The sequence below is a fragment of the Thunnus albacares genome, chromosome 15, assembly GCF_914725855.1.
Source record: "Thunnus albacares chromosome 15, fThuAlb1.1, whole genome shotgun sequence".
NCBI classification, from domain to species: domain Eukaryota; kingdom Metazoa; phylum Chordata; class Actinopteri; order Scombriformes; family Scombridae; genus Thunnus; species Thunnus albacares.
In genome coordinates, this window is record NC_058120.1 from 19,295,113 (window position 1) to 19,307,591 (window position 12,479).

The 12,479-nt window shown below is 40.3% G+C and overlaps 1 long non-coding RNA gene across 1 annotated transcript; it reads left to right on the forward strand.

The window, feature by feature from the left end:
- The first annotated feature begins 7,529 nt into the window (after positions 1–7,529).
- Positions 7,530–12,246, forward strand: LOC122997772. The gene is made up of 2 exons (XR_006407271.1): positions 7,530–10,163; positions 10,382–12,246. It is a non-coding gene; the product is annotated as an uncharacterized LOC122997772 (long non-coding RNA).
- Positions 12,247–12,479: the final 233 nt, after the last annotated feature.

The window sequence follows — 12,479 nt, forward strand, 5'->3', positions numbered from 1 at the left end:
AAGAAAAGCACTTTCAGCACCTCCTCCAGACATCCAGACATGAAATACAGTAGATGCAGTATGTACCTAGTAGACAGAAGTAAATTACAATATAGAGAAACAGAATTTCAATATAAGGTAAAAGAAGTTTAAGGGGAAATTTTATGCTTTTCCTTATTTGCAGTCATATATATGATGTTACAATATCGGATGTTCATATTAAACATGGACAAAGTGTCAAATAATGAGGTAAATGTATGTAGACGTTATCTCTGTGAGCAAAAAGCAACGGCTTCAGTCTACTCTGAATGCTCGGTTTCCAACAGTTTTTTCTACTCTCAGCCCAAGCCGACATCAGCTTGTGATGGATTTCTTTATACGGTCATCAGCTCCACGCACAATGTGAGAGTTCACTGCTCCACTACGCTAACATTATAGAATTTTTACATGGTTTTGAGGGTTGTCACACTGAGTCATGACTTGGGTCGAGCTGGCATGCTCTGAGTGTTTTTTCGTTACACAGCAGGGAAAAGTAAAATAAGTTGTTCAACTGTTGGAGATGTGCTGGGCATCTGCAGCTCTTCATCATCATCATCACTGTGGCTGTTCCTGCTTGTACTATTCCTCCTTGCATTATTTCTAACTGATCCGCTGAACAAAGAGCTCCAAATATGTCCATATGTTGTTGTGTCAACCAGTTTTTAGTTCAACTAATGAAGCTCTGCTAATTTGGTGAGGAACACATGTAATTTCCTGTAAATTCTTCACGATAAAAGTCTCCCTTTATTTAGTCATTTAAAAGCTTTTAATATGAAACAGTAAGCTGTAACTTAACACTACTCAAATACGGCTGCCCATTGGCAGGCTTCCAGAAAGCTGGGCCAATCAGAACAGAGTGGGCTCATTGGGAGGAGGGCCTTAAAGAGACAGGAGCTAAAACTGCCTGTTAACAGACAGAGGCTGAACTGAGGGGCTGCATAAAGGGCCAGCGTAAGATAAGTATGGAGTTTTTTTTTAACTGTGAATCATGCAAAGCTACTCTAGTGGAGTCCCAGAATAAAAATATAGAGCTGGAAATTAGCATAATAGGTCCCCCTTGAGTATGTAAATACAGTATTAAAGCTGCACTCATAACAGAGAATCACTAGGCTGCAGTTCCCTTCAGCTTTTTAAGAAGCATTTTTATGTCTTTCAGATCTGTTTTTGTTTTATGGCCCAAAACTTTACTGTTTTGAATCAATCTCAAAACAGATCCAAACGAAGAGAATATTGAACTTGCATTTATCAGGTTGACAGAAACACAACTCCAGATTAATGCTGATGTAGCTCCGTGTGAAGACAGGCAACTTTTTGTAAACATAGGTGATAATGTATTAATGCTGTGTTCATAACTTGTTGCACTGCTCCATAGTCAGCAGTTTGGACACACTTTCTTATTCAAGTGAATGGAAAGGTGTGTCCAAAACTTTTAACTGGTACTGTAAGTTTACGTAAATATTAAAGCTTCTCTGTGGAGTTTTCTTGTAAACGAAGTAATGTTTAACATTCAGTGTTTCTAACCAAAATGCAGTGTGTATGTGTGTGTGTGTAATCATGAGGCTTGACAAATGTGTTGAAGGCATTCGTTCTGCATAAAACACTTGAAACTTCACTGCTATTTTTCTGACATTACTACATTTCTTTGCATGTTATCACCACTGTCTATCAGCAGAATTGTGTGAAACCATCTGCATGAATGTGTATTGCTTGTTTGCATGTGCATGCACAGTATGCACGGTACGAACAAAATGGGAATCCACTTGTAAAAACACTGCTCCACAGTATCACTAGTGGTCAAGAACTCTGCAGGGTACCTTTAAGTTCGATAAGTTAAAGAGTTTCAGACAAAAGTGTGAAAGTGTTGATGTGAAGTATATTTACTATTTACACATAAGTAAATGTAAAATACATATTTATTGTGGGAATCATTCAATCGTCATTCAAGTTAGAACAATCAATAGTTCAATTAATGCAAAACAAAAACACAAATATCAATTAACATGAAAATTGTACCAGAATGCACATGATGCTATTATAAAATTATAAGAATTCTTGCCAGTTAAAGTCATATCTGACGTAGCCAATTTCATATCTAAAGCTCTCGTTTTTCTGTGCCTTCAACTGATGAATTTTATTTACTGCGCTTTTTTGTCATCTATTAAATGTCAACTTATTACTGCACTGCAACTGTTGTTCTTGCCCAATGTTTGTCTTATTTTATTGTCAATTATACTTAAATGTTATTCTAATGTATTTCTTTGTACAAATGAACTTGCCTAGTATTTTTTTTAAGTGAGTTCTTTATTTAATCACGTTATTTAATTTCAAAGAATAACCTCATAGTCTTAAACATGCTGCAACTTAAACCTGGAAAATGTTCCCGATACACCCACACACACACGCACACACACACGAAATCCAAACACAAGCCTACCCTGTTATTGTGTCTCATTATTATCTCACCAATACACTAACCATTTGTACCTAATTGCTTTGGCAATATTGTTTCTGAACTTTCATTCCAATTGAGCTCATTAAACTGAAATTGCATAGAGATAGAGGTTGATTTGTGAGCTTGCAGCGTGGTGGACTGATAACTCCATTCCTATGGAAACTGCTCCGCTCATTGGTATTCTGCACCTGTCTGCCACACAGACCCATCGTAGATCCAACGAGTAAAAAAAAAAGAAAAGGGACCATTAAGAAGCAATGACTCCACTGCTGTAGAGCCAAAGCCACACATACACACACACAGTCTTTAACATTCCACAGATGAAACACCACTACATACAGTAAGCCAATTAGCTACTACACCATTAGGTTCAATATCAAGTTAGCTGTGGAAGAAGTCATTAAGTGGTCTGTGCAGTAAATGTGTGGACATAACTGTTAGTTGTTTACCAGGAAAATGGACTCCAATGTTTGTTTTCAAGTTGTGTTTATGGAGAAAGATCCTGGTTTGGTCTGAGGATTATTTTCTCTTGGGTTGTTGTCTTGGGGATCTGGCTGTAATATCAGCAAAATTAAACAATTTGGAAACCGAAATGAGATCCCTACAGACTGCCAGGAAAAATCATCTGAATGGTCGAGTCTGTGGTAAGACAGTCAGTATAAACACAAATGCATGCGCAGACATATACAAGCACAAGCACACAGATACATCCAAAGACACTCAAGCAAGCATCCACAATTTTTTTTGCATGTGTACACACACACTGTGCTCAGGTTTACAAATTATCACACACACACACATGCTCTTCAGAGTCTTGTGTATCCTTCAAGAACAAGTACAGGCAGTCTTCTTGGAAAGTGTCTGCATCTAGTGACAATCTGTCCCTTGAAAAATGACAGCGTTGATAGTGTGGTCAAAACTGTAAAAGAATAGTTCAGTAGTTCAAATATGCTTATTTGCTTCTTTGTGTGTCAGATGAGAAGATCAATACCAAGAGGCAACTGCCATGGCTTGAGGCTAAAGTCAGTGCGGCAGTACCTTAAAGTATAATGCCACCGACGGCCGCTACATGCTGGCTCCAAAAAATATCTGACTCAAACTGACTCCCATTCAAAAAGAGTCATCAGCTAAATTCGGGCCCTCTTATAACTGTGTTTATGGTCATTTGAAAGTTATTGCTCAGTTAATAAGATTTGAAAACATATAGTAGCTTTGATGTCTGCCGTGTGGGCGTTGATTGACAGCTGTGATTGACAGTTCGCTCACCTGCTGCTCTCCCTGGATCTCCCTGGGACTCAGACCAGGATTTAGTTTAAGTTTAATGTTACTTGATTATAATACTTGATTGCAAAAATACTCCTATACAGCACTTCTAAAGCTCACTAATGAACATGATTTTGTGGAACTAATTACATGCTGTAACAACTTCTTGATGGACAACAGTTTATCCATTACTTTCTTTCTTTCTCCTTGTGAATGTTTAATGTTTAATCTTTTTTTATTACTCCAGTTTAACTATTTTATGTTTTATCTACTTTTAATAGTATTTTATTTTTCCTGTGTTTTATGATTCCATTTCTAGTTTTACTTGCATCTGCTTTTATTCTCTGTGTTTCTATTTTCTTTTCCCTGGAATGCACTCTGTAACTATGTTAAAGTGCTGCACAAATAAAGATTTTCAATATTATTATTATTACTTCCATACAGAGCATCTCTGGCTATACTGTAGCACTGCACTCTGGTCAGATATTGTTTGCCATGAAAAACATAAATAGCCATCTTTACATTTGTGTTCTTGATTAAATTAGATATAATTTGTCAATTAGTGAGCATTTTGGAGATAACCAGGCTTCAACTTCAACTTCAATTTCGACTTTAACTTTATTGTCCCCAAGGGGAATTTTTTCTTGCAGCTAGGTAAAACATGGAGACTTAGGCACACAGACTACAGTACACAAAACATATAAAACATGATAAAAATACATCTAGACATCAAGCAATAACATAAAATGGCTAGCTGTTTGCCCCTGCTTCCAGTCTTTATGCTATGCTAAGCTAAGCTAAGCTAATAAATTCCTGGCTTTAGCTGCATATTTGACGCACACAGACCGAAGAGCAGTATCAATATTCACATGTTCTTAGATAGAAAGCCAATAAGCATATTTATCATAATTTTGAAAGATTAATTTAAAAGTCATGTATGTTTCAATTGACTTATGTTTACTTATGTTTTATTTTTCTGACAAGCGACCTCTTGTGGCCATACAAATAATGCCTGTTGTCTGTGAGAAGCAAAGGCGGAAGTAGCGTGACATTACAAAAACATGCAGTAACTGTAGTTTTTGCTGCAAACGTAACCAATATGAATCATTTTCGTGATGTCATATCATTTTAGAAGGCAATGACTAACAATGTCATCCTGATCAGAAAACACTCACCAGTGGTTTTCGAAAGCAATAACAAATGATCTGCTTTGTCTTTTAGGTTGGAGGACTTGTTGCAATTCCCTGGCCAATGGAAGCTTCCAAATCACAGGGGTCCTGCAATGATTACAAGGTTTTCCCATCAGAAAGTGGCTATTTTAACCATAATAGCTGCTGAAATGGTGTTTGTGTTGAGCTCTATCAAGCTGAGGCCCCTCTGGGGTGAAATCACCTCCTTGAAGGGACTGGTCACCTGCTCGATATAACCCCCCCCCCCCTCCTTCAAACACATCAGAAAGTTTTCATTCATTGTATTTCGCCACCTCCTTATTTCTTTGTCTTTCTTCTGCTTCCTTTCATTTTTTCTGATTTAACTGCTTCCCCCTCCACACCCTCCATCTTTACCCACATGAATCCCTCTCTGCCTCTCCTCCCTTTCCTCCTCGTCCTCCTTCCTTCCTGTCATCTCTCCCCTTCTCTCCTCATAACTTCATAACTCAGTCTTCCCCTTCTGTCTTCGCTCCCTTCTCCTCCATCTCTTCAAAGTCATCTCAGTCTTCGCTGTCATTGCGCTTAGAATTACACATCGCTCAAAGCGGTAACATCTGACAAAACGCCGTTCACTGACATTGTCGGTAGTAACACGTGAAGTGATAGGGAAAGTTCACTCAAGCAGCCGTCCTATTATCCCAACAGACACACACACACAAACTGTACCTACACTTTGACAGTTGTAGATACATCCAATTTACCTTGTAGTGGCCTCCCGAAGGGACGGCGACAACTGAACAGTTCGTAACTCAAAATAACAAACACAAGCGAGCGTGCGATGCATCACACACACTCTTCTGCTCTTCCTCCCTCCCTCCCACTCTGCATTAAGTGCATTCGAGTGGCTGGTAACAGTAGCAGCGTCAGGCTTTTATCGCTGTAATTTGCAGCCATACATCAGTGTGACAGTGGCCGGGGCAGGACAGTGTCGGCCCGCTCCCAGACACTAAACTGCACTCTCTACTGACACACGCCAAGGGCAGCCAGATAATGTAGATGTATGAATAAAACAACACAACTTTGATGTTGCAGATCACAATGCATCATTCATTCACACACACAGTGAGATACAGAAGTGAAGGATACTGTTCATTTGCAGCCGCGAGGATGAGATAAGGGATGTAAGGGATAAGCGATGCACTGGTCATGGCTGGACTTCAATCAGGGGAGCTTCGGTGAAAATATACAGCGTGGTATTTATGCAATGGCTCACATCTGCATTCAAAGGGAAGTGGCCAAAGGGGGGGTAGGGGGGCTGTACAGAGAGAGAGAGGGATGGTGATACAGAGGATGAGAGGGATAAAATGTCATAGCTGGGGTTGATAGACGGGGGAGGTCCATCCACTCCATCTCTGAGTATATGGAGGGCTAGAGATGAAGGGGGAAAGGGAGGGGATGAAAAGGGAGCAGAGAGATAGCCGCAAGTTAGAAAGGGACTGTATTAGAGAGCGTGTGAGCGGTGGGAGTAACAGGACCGGAGAGAGGGAGAAAACGGGGGAAAGCAGAGGGATTAGGGAGGCAAAGAAATGAGGGGAGAGGTTATAATGGTCTGACAGAACAGAGGAAATAGAGATAGAAATGTGCAGGTTTATGAAAGTGAAGAGGCACAGGTGGATTTGAATATCAGGCTGGGGAGACAGAGAATGGGAGGATGGGAGGGAGAAGCGAGGGGGTGAGGCAGGAGGGATTGGTAAAGGTTAAGAGGGATTTTGTTAGATCTGTTTTTTTTATTCCATCCTGACTGATTTTAATGGGGTCTTAAAGTCGCCGTGAGGTTACCAAGGCAACTAAAATACGGTGTTGGACTGGTGGCGGGACATTGTTATCTTTGCAGGAGAAGGGACGGAGGAATTATCCAGCTCTGATTGTGAAACAGGCCTGTGTCTGTCTGTGTGGGTGTGTGTGTGCCTGCGTGCATGTGTGTGTGTGTGTGTGTGTGTGTGTGTGTGTGTGTGCTCTTGTTCTTCTATCTCTGTGAGGACCAATTGTAGAAACACCAACCTTTATACCACTGAAATGATCAGATTTCAGTTCATTTCTACAGAACAGACACAATTTGTGGCTTTGCTTGTATAGGCGGCTGAACTTTACATGGTGCTTTTTTCACTTTTAAAACGTTTTTAAAATTTTGGTGAGCTTTGAATAACTTTGCACTGTTGACCACTTACAAACCACCTTCCCACCACAAAATGAGAGGACCTGAGAGCCAAAATTTGAGAAAGGTGTCAATTTAGCTGTGTTGCACAACCTGCACCCTGATAGTTTTGCTGTGCCATTTTTGAAAAATGGGGAGAACATTATTATTATTATAAATCTTAGTATTAAAACTATTTACTAACATATAATTGTGATTTATTATAAAATTTTGGTTCAGGTCTTGTTTTACTTTAGTACTTAGTTTCTGTTGCTCACTTAAATAATTGCTGAGATCAGGGAACAAGTTCACATCACTACAATAAAGTTCAACAACACAAGTGGTCCCCCTGGCATATTTATATACAAAGTTGTACACACAAGATGTTTTCTACTTTCTGTATACATGTTATACCTGTCTCAATAAAGGTCTTTGAAAAAAAAAAAAAGAAACACAAGTGGCCAGATGGAAATGCGCCACTTTATTTGGAGGTAAAACTGAAAGTGGCCACACCTTAAATGTTGGTAATAATCCCTCATTGCTCACTAAAACTGTGTGCACACACAACCTCTGTACAGTAAGCACTGTGGGTCAAAGTTGAACCAGGAAGTTGGCCTGTAAGCTGTGAGTGATGTTTACTTTTTGGATAACAATTTCACAAGGTCGACTGCCTGTGTTCCTTTTCCTTGTCTAACTTCTTTTTAGCAATGTTGACATGTTCCCAGATCTCAGCAATTGTCAATTTTAGCATTATTATTACCAATATATATGTACAATATATGGCCAAACTCCAAAAAACGAGACTTAAGTTGTAATAAACTGAAATTATCCCACAAGTTTGGGGAAGAGTCCTCAAAAGTATAGAAGTAAAATGTGTGTGTGTATGTTTGTTTTTGATGTACCTGTGTACTGTATGCGCCTTGAACTGGTGTATTTTCCTTGAGTGTGTGTGCTTGTGTGCTGTGTATAGGTGTGTGTGTTTCCCTGTGTGTGCAGGAATGTGCCTTGTTTGTCAATGTACCTGTGTAGGAGCCTCGCTTGTGTGCGTGCGTGTGGCGCGTGTTCACCCATGAATCTGTCTGTCCGTGTAGCTGTGCTTGCACTATACGACAGAGTGTGAATCATCAGAAGCAGCAGAGCCATAAAGCCCAGAGCTGTTAGGCAGGATGGCTCCTGGAATGATCACAGGGCGGCTGTACTTCTATTTCCCAGCAAGGCAGCCATCACTGTGGGAGGCTGAGGAGCTGCTGCTGCTGTGTTTGCAGGGACCCAAGGGTTAGCCAGTATATAGTCACGCCTGACAGCTCAGCCAATGGCCATAACGTCAGCGACAATGATTGAACACATGAAATATGTGCTCTTTGTCCGTGGTATTGGACAGGGTGGAGGTTAGAGGTAGGGTCAGGGTAAGGGTTAAGGCAAGAGGAAAATTGCCTGTTTGGAAAGAAAGCCTCCCTCTCTGGCTCTGCCTCCATCTTTTATTAGTCAGTGTTGAGCGCTCACCACAGTGACAAACAAGACATTTGTCAGATTAGATTTCTTTTCTACAGCAAAACTTTGCTGGTTACCCCAACAGAACACTGTAATATGGAGATATTAATAATGCATACGAGCCCACTGCCAGGGCGGATCTATATAATTGCAACAGACAAAACATTCTTCTGATACTCACTAACGCAGCATAATTTTGAATAATAAGATAAGCTCATTTGGTGTAGTTGGGATCAAAAGACCAAGCTGGCTACAATGGGAACAGATACACTGGTTACTGGTGGGGTAAATCCTACCTTTGCTTCATCTTGACCCCAGAAATTCTATATTTTTAATATTGTGCGCCCTTGTTAATGCAAAGAAAGTCTAGATAGAAAATAGAAATACAAAGTAGATGTATGGATTTGGCCCATTGGGTGGATCAAAGTAAAAAAAAAAATCACACATCATCTATTGTATTTTGCCCTTTAGCTGTAGCCTGCACTGTTCTGTGCTAATGCTTCCCCCGCTTCATCCATTCGTCAGTTTTACTCTCCATATGTAATCATTCAACTGTGTTTACATTTCATCCATTAGAATATAGATGCAGTCATTGTTTAGCATGTTTTCACCATTCATATTAGTTATACAACATTTTGTGACAAGTGTGGGCTTTTTTGTCATTTACCTTCTGCTTGAGATGGAGACTAAATGGAAGCTCTGCAGAATAGTGAATGAGAAATAACAACATTATTATTGTTAAGTGTTTCATAAGTAGTTTTGCAGGCAAGCACATCCATCAGAGCTCCAGGGGAGGATGGGTGGAGGCGGGAGGAGATGCAGGAACCTGGTATGAGGGGGCTACACGGTGGTTTGATGGTTGTTACTGCCTTTATCTGACTATTGATGACTGGAGATAGTGGTGTAGAGTATAGAAGCTCAATAGTGCCATCAACAGGTGCAGGGGGGCGGTGCTGCTCACAGTCTGGGTCTGAACATCTATCGGGGCAATATTCAGCAAGCTCTTTTGGGTTGTAATGGTGAAGATTTATCAGAAATATGATCAGGTCATAAAGTGAAATATGCCATCGTCTCTACAAGGTGAAGGATATATGAGGCTTGGGGATTAAGGTGAAGATGAGGCTGGCTTGAGTCCAACCTATTCTCTGCCAAAGTTAGAGTATCCTCTGGCCTTTAAAACCCTGTCAGCTATGCTCCCTCACACACACACACACGCACACACACACACACACACATACACACTTTGGCGTTATCCTGCCCATAAGCGAGGTCAAGGTTGGAGCATACATCTGACTTCAAAATCACTGCCAGACTCCCCTCCAACCCTCCCCCACTCTCTTTTTACCTGCTTCTTAGTCAAACACACACACACACACACACACACACACACACACACTCTCATACATACTGGACACACAACAAAGCAAACACACCACACAGCAGAGTTTTTCCTCCATAAATAAGCGTGGTCCATCCATCACGGGGCCTCAGCGGGCCCTGAGTGCCCTCTGGCTAGTTCTACCCAGCAGCCCCAACAGCAGCACACTGGGAGACGGACAAAGAAGGTCATCCCCAAACCTCCACAAGGAGAGAGGTAATAATAATCATCATCCCTCTGAGTATATCTCTGTGTGCGTTTCAGTGTGGCTGCCTTGCCAGAGACGGTACAAGCAAAGAAAAATGGCCTACAGTGTGTTTAAAGGCATTCTTGTTTTTCTCTCCCTCACCTCATCGTATAGATTTTCCGTCCTTCCGAAGCTAACTGTCTAACAGAGTGAGTGTAGAGACTTCAGTGTGTGTTGCATGTTTCAGGCCAGTCAATGCAGGCAAGGAGATGGAGCTCATGTAGCACCGCAGGGAACAGATACAGATTCACCCCTCAGATAGCACCACCGGGGAGATAGAGAAAATGTACGAGAGTGGAAGGTAAAATGTGTGTATGTTATCGTGTTGGGGGTGGTTCTCTATCTACAGTATGAGTCTGTCTAAGTCCATATAGATTCATTTTAAAGTCCAACTGATATCACATTTAATCATCCCTCTTTGCAGTCAAAAATTATGCTCATGCTCACACTTTTCAGTATAATGCAGTCTAGTACACCACCATCAGTGGTAGAATTAACACCTTTTTGATAATATCAACAGAAACTGAAAATGTATAAGCTCCGTAAAAAGTAGAATTTATGGCAGAGCTATTGTATTGGATTGCATTAGATTGCACAGGTGTTCTTGATAAAGTGCACAGTGAGTGTAAATCCTCAGTTTATCAAGATGACCATAGATAACCATGTAGTTGGGTCATATGAATCATTTTCGTGAGGAACACTTTCCGAAAGCGCTGACCTAAATTGTTGTTGATCATTATTGTTTAATACTTTTATTTATGTGGGGACAGAATCGCATTGAATGGACTTAATATTTGTATTTGGTCATGTAAAGTTATTCTATATGTTTGTATTGTGATATTTAAGCCAAATGAATTAGCTGAACTAACTAACTTGCCATGATGATAGGGGTGTGCTCATGGGGTTTGTTGGCGAACTGGCAGAGAGCAGAGAGGGCAATTGTTTCCAACTTTGCTTTCATTTTCTCTCCAAAATAAAATTTAAGATTCATTAACAACCAACCAGATCATCCACAAGTGGTCCTTGCCAAGTTGAGACTCCATCATAGCAACGTTGCCACTCTCAGTAGAATAGTTTGTTTTATAAAATGTAACATAACCAAGAGGAAGTAAGACCTACACTGCAAACAGAATTGTGCTTTAAAGCCGCTACGAGCAGAATTTGAAAATTTTTGGCTTGGGCTCCCACCAGTGGTACTGCTAAGCCCCATTTGAATGTGCTATAATCACATCCAATTTCTAGACTTGTCTTTAATGAAGCAAAAATGTGTTACCTGTTTTGCATTGTTTGTTTGTTTGTATGCATTCACACCAAAAATAATAGTTCACTATTTGACACAAGTAGGTTGCACCTCGAAGCATCACAACGGCACTGCTGTGTTAAAACTGACAGAAATGGTTCACCCTCTTTTGTCTCCGCAGACTAATTAGGGAGTAATCGCTGTCAATTAAGTCAGGGAATTTATGCAACATGACACTTTCTAACAGCGCTCAAGGGTCTCGTGTATCCTCCTCCTGATCAGAAACTTAATGTGGTGTCCTGCTTATTTATAGGGGGCTCTAACCTTTAAAACTGCGGGGAATGAGTCCAGGAATGGCCGGAGACCTCTGGGATTTATGTCCCCTAGTAAAATATGATTAGTCTCAACCTCTCTGAAGCACTCTCCTTTCAGTTCAATACAATGTTGTAATTTGTTCAGCTGATAGAGAAGATTAAGGAGAAACTGATGTCTGATACCTCCATTTAAACGAAAATTTATATTGATTATCCCGCTTTGGTCCAAACATGTGTTTCATTTTAATATATGTGAATGACTTTATTAAAAATCAGATAGGTATTCCTGTTTTACCGGTGCCCAAGGACATTGCAGCCTACAGTACTTTCTGTACAATGTTACTGCTAAATGCACCCTTTTGAAATGTTAATCACACTGTGTGCCAAGACTTGTAAGGTCCCACTTTTTTTCAGAGTAATTTTAAAATAGAGGGTGTTCTTTTCTTTCATCTGGCAAAGTTAGCATAATGTTCTTAAATAAATATCCAACCCCTCTTCCTCCTCTGAACACCTGTTTGTAAAATGGATCCCCACAACCACTGGGAACCTCTTATTAGCGAGTAGCGCTTAACAGATGTTTGGAAAAGCTGCTTGTGGCTCTCCCTGTTGCTTTATGACTACTAACAACCTAAATGTGATGTGTCTGTGCGATGATTTTTAAATTGAAATATGTTAAATTTATTTTGCTTTAGGTTCTCTTTCTCTCTTTATATTTTCCTCATTAATGAAAC